The sequence below is a fragment of the Coenobita brevimanus genome, chromosome 111, assembly GCF_032717465.1.
Source record: "Coenobita brevimanus isolate Jiangsu-jjx chromosome 111, ASM3271746v2, whole genome shotgun sequence".
Classification (NCBI taxonomy): Eukaryota; Metazoa; Arthropoda; class Malacostraca; order Decapoda; family Coenobitidae; genus Coenobita; species Coenobita brevimanus.
This window is the reverse complement of record NC_137064.1, coordinates 21,274,524-21,283,567: the sequence shown is the minus strand read 5'-3', so window position 1 is coordinate 21,283,567 and position 9,044 is coordinate 21,274,524. Positions and strand designations below refer to the sequence as shown.

At 41.3% G+C, this 9,044-nt stretch overlaps 1 pseudogene; it reads left to right on the top strand.

The window, feature by feature from the left end:
• Nucleotides 1-1,890: 1,890 nt before the first annotated feature.
• LOC145417908 (5S ribosomal RNA) lies at nucleotides 1,891-2,008 on the top strand (annotated as a pseudogene).
• Nucleotides 2,009-9,044: the final 7,036 nt, after the last annotated feature.

Here is a 9,044-nt window from a genome sequence, read left to right as displayed (position 1 = left end):
TGTGTACATGCGAACTTTCACTTTCCTCAGGATGTTAATGTCCTTCAGTAGTGGGTACAAAAAACTGACACTCCTCGAGAATTTTGTAATTCTATGATCTATTTCTGGTTCCATTTTATTGTCACTAATCAGTTTACTTCCTAGATAATGAAAATTATCAGTCTTTTTAATTGTGGCCTCCCCCACTCCAATGGTCTCAGGATCCTGGCGTCGTGACACGGATATGTATTCCGTTTTATCCGAGTTTAACTTCAGTCCGTAGGCGGTAAAACTATTATTCCAGTCTCCAACTATATCCTCCTGCTGTGCCCTGCTACCAGCTATCTGTGCTACGTCATCAGCGTAGGCAAAACAATGTGTTTGCTCTCCATACTGCCGGACCTGCCTCATCACAACATCCATGTAAAAGATAATAACAAAGGCGACAAGACACTGCCCTGCCTTACACCGGTGTTAACCTCGAACAGTTCCTCTCCACCCTTTATCTTAATCATCTGTTGTCTGTTTGTACTCTTCATTCCTCGTAGCAACCCATGTGGTACTCCTGCTTCTTCTAATACATTCCATATTTTCTCCCTAGGTATCCGATCGAATGCTTCTCTAAATCCAAGAAACAAACATGCTGCACTTCGTCGTATTCCCACAATTTTTCTAAGAGGAGCCGCAGACTCGCAATTTGGTCGGTGGTCCCCTGTCCTGGCCTAAAACCACTCTGGCAGCCTGACAACGAATCCTTCACAGTACTCCTCAATCTTCTCTCCAGTATCCTTCCAAATATTTTGCCTACGTGGCACATTAGTGATATTCCCCTGTAGTTTCTGCATTCAGTGGGGCCCCCTTTCTTGAATATAGGGCAAATCTCTGATATGTTCCATTCTTTCGGGACCACGCCAGTTTCATACGCTAAATTAAACAAATTATGGAGGAACTGTTCGACTGGTGCACCTCCTGCTTTTATGAATAAAATATAGCGATAAGGGACTTGGTTACTGGTGCTGTTTTGGCTACATCTTTAGTACCTTCCCTTCCTTATAAACCAAACAAGCCGACCTCCAACCAAACCAAACAAACGATCATGACTCTCTGAAAATAACAGGAATTAATTAGCGTATTCACATTCAATTTACCCCAAACTCCACCACCACCAAAGTTAGGCAGACACAGATGATATGATGCATTATCCGACAGCCTTTCACATCACGGCGCATTATCCGACAGCCTTTCCCATCACAGTGCATTATCCAGCAGCCTTTCCCATCACAGTGCATTATCCGACAGCCTTTCCCATCACAGTACATTATCCAGCAGCCTTTCCCATCACAGTGCATTATCCGACAGCCTTTCACAGCATTGTTAATTCAGATCAGTGTGCCAAGATATCTCTTCCTTAATATATACCTCCCTCACACACCTATATATGACCTTGTTACCGCGACCACCACCACCACCACCACCACCGCCACCACCACCACCAAGCACATACTCAGGAGACATAATATGGAGACGTGAAGGCAAGCAAGTGTGTGTGTGTGTGTGTGTGTGTATACTAAGCACATTCTTGCATAAATAAAGTAATGTTGGATTTACCTGTCTGTGTGCAGGTACGATGGGTCTTCCCTTCTCTGTCCTGTTTCTTCTTCAGTTTGGCCTAAAATTACCATCAGTCTATCTTGAATGCTCAGGTGTAACGATAGCTTAACACTAGAACATGATGCTAGTCACGAAGAAGTGCTATGGAAAGAATGTAGAACCGTAGCATTGTCTTTCTGCCAATGAGCTACGTGAAAGAAGCTGCAAAAGGACGAATATCGATGACAAGTTAAAGTAAACAGAGCATATTTTGCCAAACTTTCTGGTAATTCATAGTAGCTTTGTTTTCATCTCAGTATATTCTGTTCCATACCACGTTGAGTACACTGCTTCCCCTCCGATCAGCGAAGTTAAGCAACGTTGGGTCTGGTTAGTACTTGGATGAGTGACCCCCTGGAAACACCAGATGCTGTTGGCATCCCTACGTGTCAGGTGGGGTTGGTGGAGGATTAGTTCCCCTCCCTGTAAAACAATTAACTCTAAGCCGTTGGCCACCCCGTTTGGGATACATGGCGTCTGGCAATGAATGAATGAAATATTCTGTTCCTCTCGCTTAAAAATCCCTTCCACCCTCCTGCCATCATCCTCTCTCTAATAGCTTCCTTGCATTCCCCCTTTCTAATATGTTCACTCAATCACTCTTTCATTCCCATTCAATAATTCAATCACCCTCTCTAACAGTTTCACCATCCCCCCTCTTTTTTTTTTTTTTTTTCAGAAGGCATTGTTCTTTAATAACTTCACCACCTCGTTTATTTACAGTCCAATGTCTCGACTAGTGTTACGAAGACTGATTAGTGCTTCGTGTGTGTGTGTGTGTGTGTGTGTGTGTGTGTGTGTGTGTGTGTGTGTGTGTGTGTGTGTGTGTGTGTGTGTGTGTGTGTGTGCTTTTGTTGCTAGTTCAATCTGTGTTTCTATTTTTGGGCAATTTCCGATGCCTATTTGTCTCCCTCCCCCTAACCTGTTATCAAAACATCAAAAGCTGGGAACCAAATTTTTGCATAAATGTGTGCTGAGAATAGTTACATATGGCTGTTACTGTTCTACCCTAAGCTGAAGAGAGATTCCTGTGCGTGGTGGCGCCGAAATGACTGGACGGTGGAGCTGCCCAAAGTCTCTCACTACCCTCCCTGTCCCCTAACCAACGTCAAAAGGAGGAGAGTGGCCTAAAAAAGAAGGGCAACTTCGGCCTGTACTCCATCGTGTTCACGTTCAGATGAGCCTGGGGTTGCCACTTCTACTTCTACTACTACTACTACTACTACTACTACTACTACTACTACTACTATTACTACTTCTACAACTACCACTACTACTACCACTACTACAACTACTACTACTACTACCGGTACTACTAATACTAATACTACTTCTATATTAGTAAATACAGTACAAATGAATTTATTACGCCTTAATGGACAAATTATCATATTTCTTTTTTTATTTTACTATTTTTTGCAATCTGTCGCCCTGTACAATGTTTTAAAAAATTGCAGTTTGTACGCCATAGTTAGCACTGATCAGGAAATATGTGACTGTGGGCACTGCTGAACTTTCTTTTAAAATATCAGTAAATGATTAAAAAAAAAAAAGCAGTATAAAAGCATATGTACTTATGACAAATACAATCTCCATTAGCCCTGTCGCTACAATGAAATCCTCTTTACTCATTCTCGGTACAGTTAGACGATTTTATTCATATATACTTTTTTTTGGGGGGGAAGAAGAAGATTCCAATGGCTAGGAGCTCGCATGACAGTCCTTCCAAGAAAAAAAAAAAAAAAAAAAGCCAAACTTAAGATCCGTTCATTTCGAGATGCCTGGCCACACTGCGTTTGAAAGACTGGAGATCATAGGAAGTAGGAAATACATACAGAGGGAGACAGTTCCAGAGATGACCTGTTGCATAATTGAAGGACTGGGAGTAACGGTTAACTCTTGCATTAGACAATTGGACAGAAAAGGGATGAGAGTTTATTGCTAGACGGGTGCTACGCACACGTCGTAGAGGTGGAGGGATGCAAGCAGACAGTTCAGAGGAGCAGTGACCATTGAAGTACCGACAGAAAAGAGATAACGAGGCAGCAGTGCGGCGAAGAGACAGAGGTTGAAGGGAGCCAGTAAGAGGAGGAGAGTTAATGAGACGATAAGACTTCAACTCCACTCTATTGAGAAGAGCTGTAGCCTATGTGGGAAGCCTCCTCATACATGAGAGGTGTACTCTACACAGGGGCGAATAAAACTCGTGTACAAAGTCAACAACGGTGCAGGGGTAAAGAAGGTACGGAGTCATCGTAGCACGCATAATCTCCTGGAAGCAGATTTTACAAGAGATGCAATATGATCTTTCCAAGATAAATCCCGAGTGAATGAAACACCAAGCATGTTCAAGGATGATGCAGAATTGAGCTGGATATTATTAAACATCAGTGGGTACACCTGTAGAAGATTTTGTCGGGTTGATAGGTGTAAAAACTGACTCTTTGAAGCATTAAAAACAACAAGATTACTTTTACCTCAGTCAGAGATACTAGCCAAGTCAGACATTAGGTGTGCCATAGCCTCATCCCTTGTTTGTTGAAGTAACTGTCGAGATGGACGTTGCGGGAACCGAATGGAAAGGTGAAGGGTGGAATCATCAGCGTACGAGTGGATAGGGTTAGATGTACAGCTTAGAAGATCATTGATGAATAAAAGGAAGAGAGTTGGTGATAGGACAGAGCCCTGAGGAACACCACTGTTGACAGATCTAGGAGAAGAACGATGGTCGTCTACAACAGCGGCTATAGAACGACCAGAAAGGAAGCTATAGATGAGGGCACAGATAGAAGGATAGAAACCATAAGACTGCAGTTTGGAAATTAAAGGTATATGCCAGACTCGATCAAAAGCCTTTGGGATGTCAAGTGCAATGGCAAAGCTTTAGCCAAAGTCCCGAAAGGAGGATGACCAGGAGTCTGAAAGGTAGGTGAGAAGATAGCCAGTGGAGCGTCCCTAACGGAACCCATACTGACAATTAGAAAGAAGGTTGTGATAGGAAAGATGCTTTAAAATTTTTCTGTTAAGAATAGACTCGAAAACTTTTGAAACACAGGATGTTAAAGCAATTGGACGATAGTTAGAGGGTTGGGAGTGGTCACCCTTCTTTGAGACTGGCTGAATGAGAGCAAACTTCCAGATTACTCCCTTCATTTCGATAACGTACATTTAACTTCCAGCAGGCCACCACCAGACGCTTTTATTCAACGTAGGAAGGGCTTGCAGTAGTCAGGGGGGTTTATTTGAAGGTCCACCTAACCCTTCCAGGCAAAAAATGAAGGAAAAAGAAAACTATGAAGGTAGCAAGAATAAAACTACACATACACCACTGGACTGAAATGGTTAACAGAAAAATACCTCGGACTAAAGGGGTTAAGGAAATCCAAGAACGTGTCCTGAAATCCTTGAATCTTCCATTACCCTGAATGAGGAGAATGGTAATGGGGTGAAATTTTATCTCCCCGCCAATTGCATATGGACCTTTTGACCAATAATACGCGTCCCATTAACGTTCTTATTGCCAGGACTTTTTTTTTGGGGGGGAGGGGGCTATTATCAGACCAAAATTTTCGTCCCCATCATCATTATAATTATCACTCTCCAGCTCCTCTTCTTCTTCCTCTTCCTCGTCCTTCTCTCCTCCTCCTCCTCAGCATCATCATCATCATCATCATCATCATCATCATTATCATCATCATCATCATCCCCCTCATCATCACAACCCTACTTCCCACCAACACATGAGGTAGCAAAAAAATGAAGTCGGAAAAATAAAAAAGAAAACCATAACAAAAAAACGCATTCTAAATACAAACAGAAATTCACCGGAAAAATGAGATGGGCAGCAGAGGGCGGAGGCGAGGAGGAAATGGGGGCAAATTTAATGAACACCAGCAAAAATCCAGACGTCTGTTCCTTCCTCGATTCCAGAATAATGTGAAAACGGCAGTAAAGTTGTTTTCGGGTCGTTCGAGGGAAAAGAATGACTGATTTTTTTTTTTTTTTCCGGCCACTCCGCCCTGTCCTCGTTTCCAGAGTTACGGGAGAGAGAGAGGTTGTGCGTGGAGAACTTGGCAAGCCTGTATTCTTTTCAGTCTAATCTGGCCTAAAACTGCCATCTCCCCCTCTTGAATGCTCAGCTGTATCAATAGTTTAACACTACAATATAGAGCTAGTCAGTGTGGAGAGCTATTGAAAGTTTGTACAGCCATTGCTTTAATAACACTGTCCTTTTCTGCTACTGGAAAAATCGAAATGTTCGCAAAAAGACGAAAATTTAGACCAAATTAGGGTCAGAAGCATAAGATTAGAAGGCTCTATAAGAACACACACAAAAACAGAAGGGAAAACTAATATCGAGGTCTTCCTCACTTGCAAACATTTCTCTATGTCAGTAATTTAAGAAATGTTCTGTGGACCTCTATGTACACACTGAACGAAAAGTTATTCAAAAAAGGAGAATACAGACACAGAATAAATAAGAAAATAATGTATACGGTACGGAACTACTAAATATGGGAATGGAAAAATAATTTCAAGAAGATTCCTCTTTTCACTACTTTAGAATGCTGACAACTTATCCAAAATCCACATTCCATCCCACTTACTCGGTAATACGTGAAGCTTATACGGTGCAGAAAATGGAAAAGGAAAGAAAAAAGTGACACTAAGTGCAGTCTTGCAAAGCTGGCTACACCTCCACCCACTCATCACTGAAGCCATTACATATACAGCAAGTGACGTGGCAAAATACATGACGCAGAAATATTATGGAAAAGAATATAAATCAATGAAAAAAAAAAAATCCTCCTTTACAAGCAGTTACGGATTTGAATAATATCTTCTTTAATTCACAAAACTATACAATATAAATCAACAGACATACTGACAAAAAAAGAAAAGTCACATATACCTTAAAAAAAAAATCTAAAACACTAATTAATTTCCTGAAGATATAGGAAGGCAGATGGGTGATGGTTGTGGAGGAAAGTTGGGGAGGGGAAAGAGGGAGAGGTGGTGAGGAGGGTGGGGAAGGTGAAGTAGGGGGGATGAGGAGCTGGGGAAGGGAATGGAGGAGGTAATGAGGGGAGGAGGAGGGGGAGAGAGGGAGGTGGAGGTGGGGAGGGGAGGGGGAGGTGGGGAGGGGCATGGGGAGTTGGAGAGGGGGATGGGGAGTTGGCGAGGGGGATGGGGAGGTGGAGAGGGGGATGAGGGAGAGGTACAGTTGAAGACAGATTTGAAAATGAGAGCAATCGGTTGGCGAGGGAGTACAAAGGAGTAACAGGAAAGCAAACAGCAACAGACCTTATGGTCCTATCGAGGCTGTTTAATACAGAGTAGACTATGACTACAAGATTTAACTCTACATGCTGAAGGCTAAAGATAGTAAAGCAAGAAGGCTCCCCCCACCTCCAAACCCTCCAGTTAAAACTGGTAAGAAAAAGTGAGAAAAACCACCATGCAGCATGGAAAAACTGACATGGAAATTTCATAGGAAAGACTGAAATGGAAAGTTACTTTCTATAAAACTTTATCTATAAGTTACATGTATGAATAACGTGAAAGAGAAAATAGTAAAGTAAAATGAATAATCGAATAATAAATAACACACATGACAACATGTACGGGTACGTTGAGTTAACGGGGCATCTGCGGACACAGTGTGGAAATTGCACAGTGCACAGTGTGGATGTTCAGGGGTTTTGCGGCAGCCTTGCCTGGCGCTATTAAGGTAGCCAGCAGTCAATCAGGCCCCAGCTCCGTTCATTCCACTGGGACTAGGAGCTTTCCCATGCAGGACAAACACACAAGTCACCTCCTGAAGCAGTGACCCCTGGTACATTAAAAAAAAATCCCGATGGTGGTCACTTAACTAAGAGGGACCCTCAGTGAACCACAGCCCATCACAGGTCGAAAGTATGAGTAGTGACCGTTAACTCAGAGCTATCTGTGCATATCCTAGTCTGTGCATATACTATATTTGCATTCATAAATTGATCAAGGCTCTAAAAAAAAAATAAAAAAATAAAAAAATAAAAAATAAAAAATAAAAACAAAAAGAATATACATACACAAGTGTTATATTCAGGAATAAACATATTAAGCTGGGTGTTAGTCGACAAATACTTATCAAGGCGACCTTTAAAGGCCAGTACTGCATTTGAATTCACTACATTGGAGGGTAATTTATTCCATATATTTACAACTCTACTGAAGATGAAATGCTTAGCTTCATGCGACTGAAATCATTTGCCAATTATTTTATACCCATTGCCTCTAGTATAATTCGAGTGATCAACTGTGAAGTATTTATCAACAGCCATGTTATCATGTCCTTTGAATATTTTGAATACTTGAATTAGATCTCCTCGTAACCTCGTTTTAGTTAGGGTAATTAAATTCAGGGCTTCTAAACGTTCTTCGTACGGTTTATTTCTCAATCTAGGTATCATTTTTGTTATCTTTCACTGCACTGTTTCAAGCTTTTCCATGTTCTTTTTACGGTGACCAAAACTGAACGCAATACTCCAAGTGCGGGCGTACTAAGGAATTAGGCCTATGCAAAGTGAGGACAATATTATCGAACTGATATTCAAATGCTCTGCCTATGAATCCAATCAATTTATTGGCTTTTTTCACAGCTTCTGTACATTGTTTGCTTGGTTTCAAATCGTTTGTTATTATAACTCCTAAGTCTTTTTCATGGTTTACCCTATCAAGTTGGAAATTATTCATGCTATAACTAGCACTTACATTTTTACTGCCATTGTTTAGCACTTTGCATTTATTAATATTGAAATCCATTTGCCAGACTTGGGCCCAGTTAAACAGTCGATCAAGATCTCTCTGAATTGCCTGTCTATGCAGCGCTCTATCAACTCTGTTACTTATTTTAGTATCGTCAGCAAATTTCGAAATTTTACAACATAATCCTTCATCAATATCATTGATATATACTAAGAAAAGAATAGGACCTAACACTGAACCCTGCAGCACTCCACTTGTGAAGTTTATCCAGTCTGACTCTTTTCCGTTAATTACAACTCTTTACTTTCGTCCGGTGAGCCAATCATCAACCCATCCAAGGACCCTGCCGCTGAAACCATGTGCCTGTAGCTTCTGAAGGAGTCTTTTGTTTGGAACTTTGTCAAAAGCCTTTTGAAAATCAAGATAAACAACATCAACTGATTTAGTGTCGTCATACATGCTCAGTATATCATTGCAAAAGTTCAGCAGATTCGTGAGGCAAGAGCGATTATTACGAAAACCATGTTGAGAATCTTTGATGAGATTGTTTGATTCTAAGTGTTTCACAAACTTGTCTCTGATAATAGTTTCAAGCTATTTGTAAACTAATTGGGCGGTAGTTTTCTGGCTGTGCTCTGTTGCCTTTTTTGAATATTGAGGTTACGTTA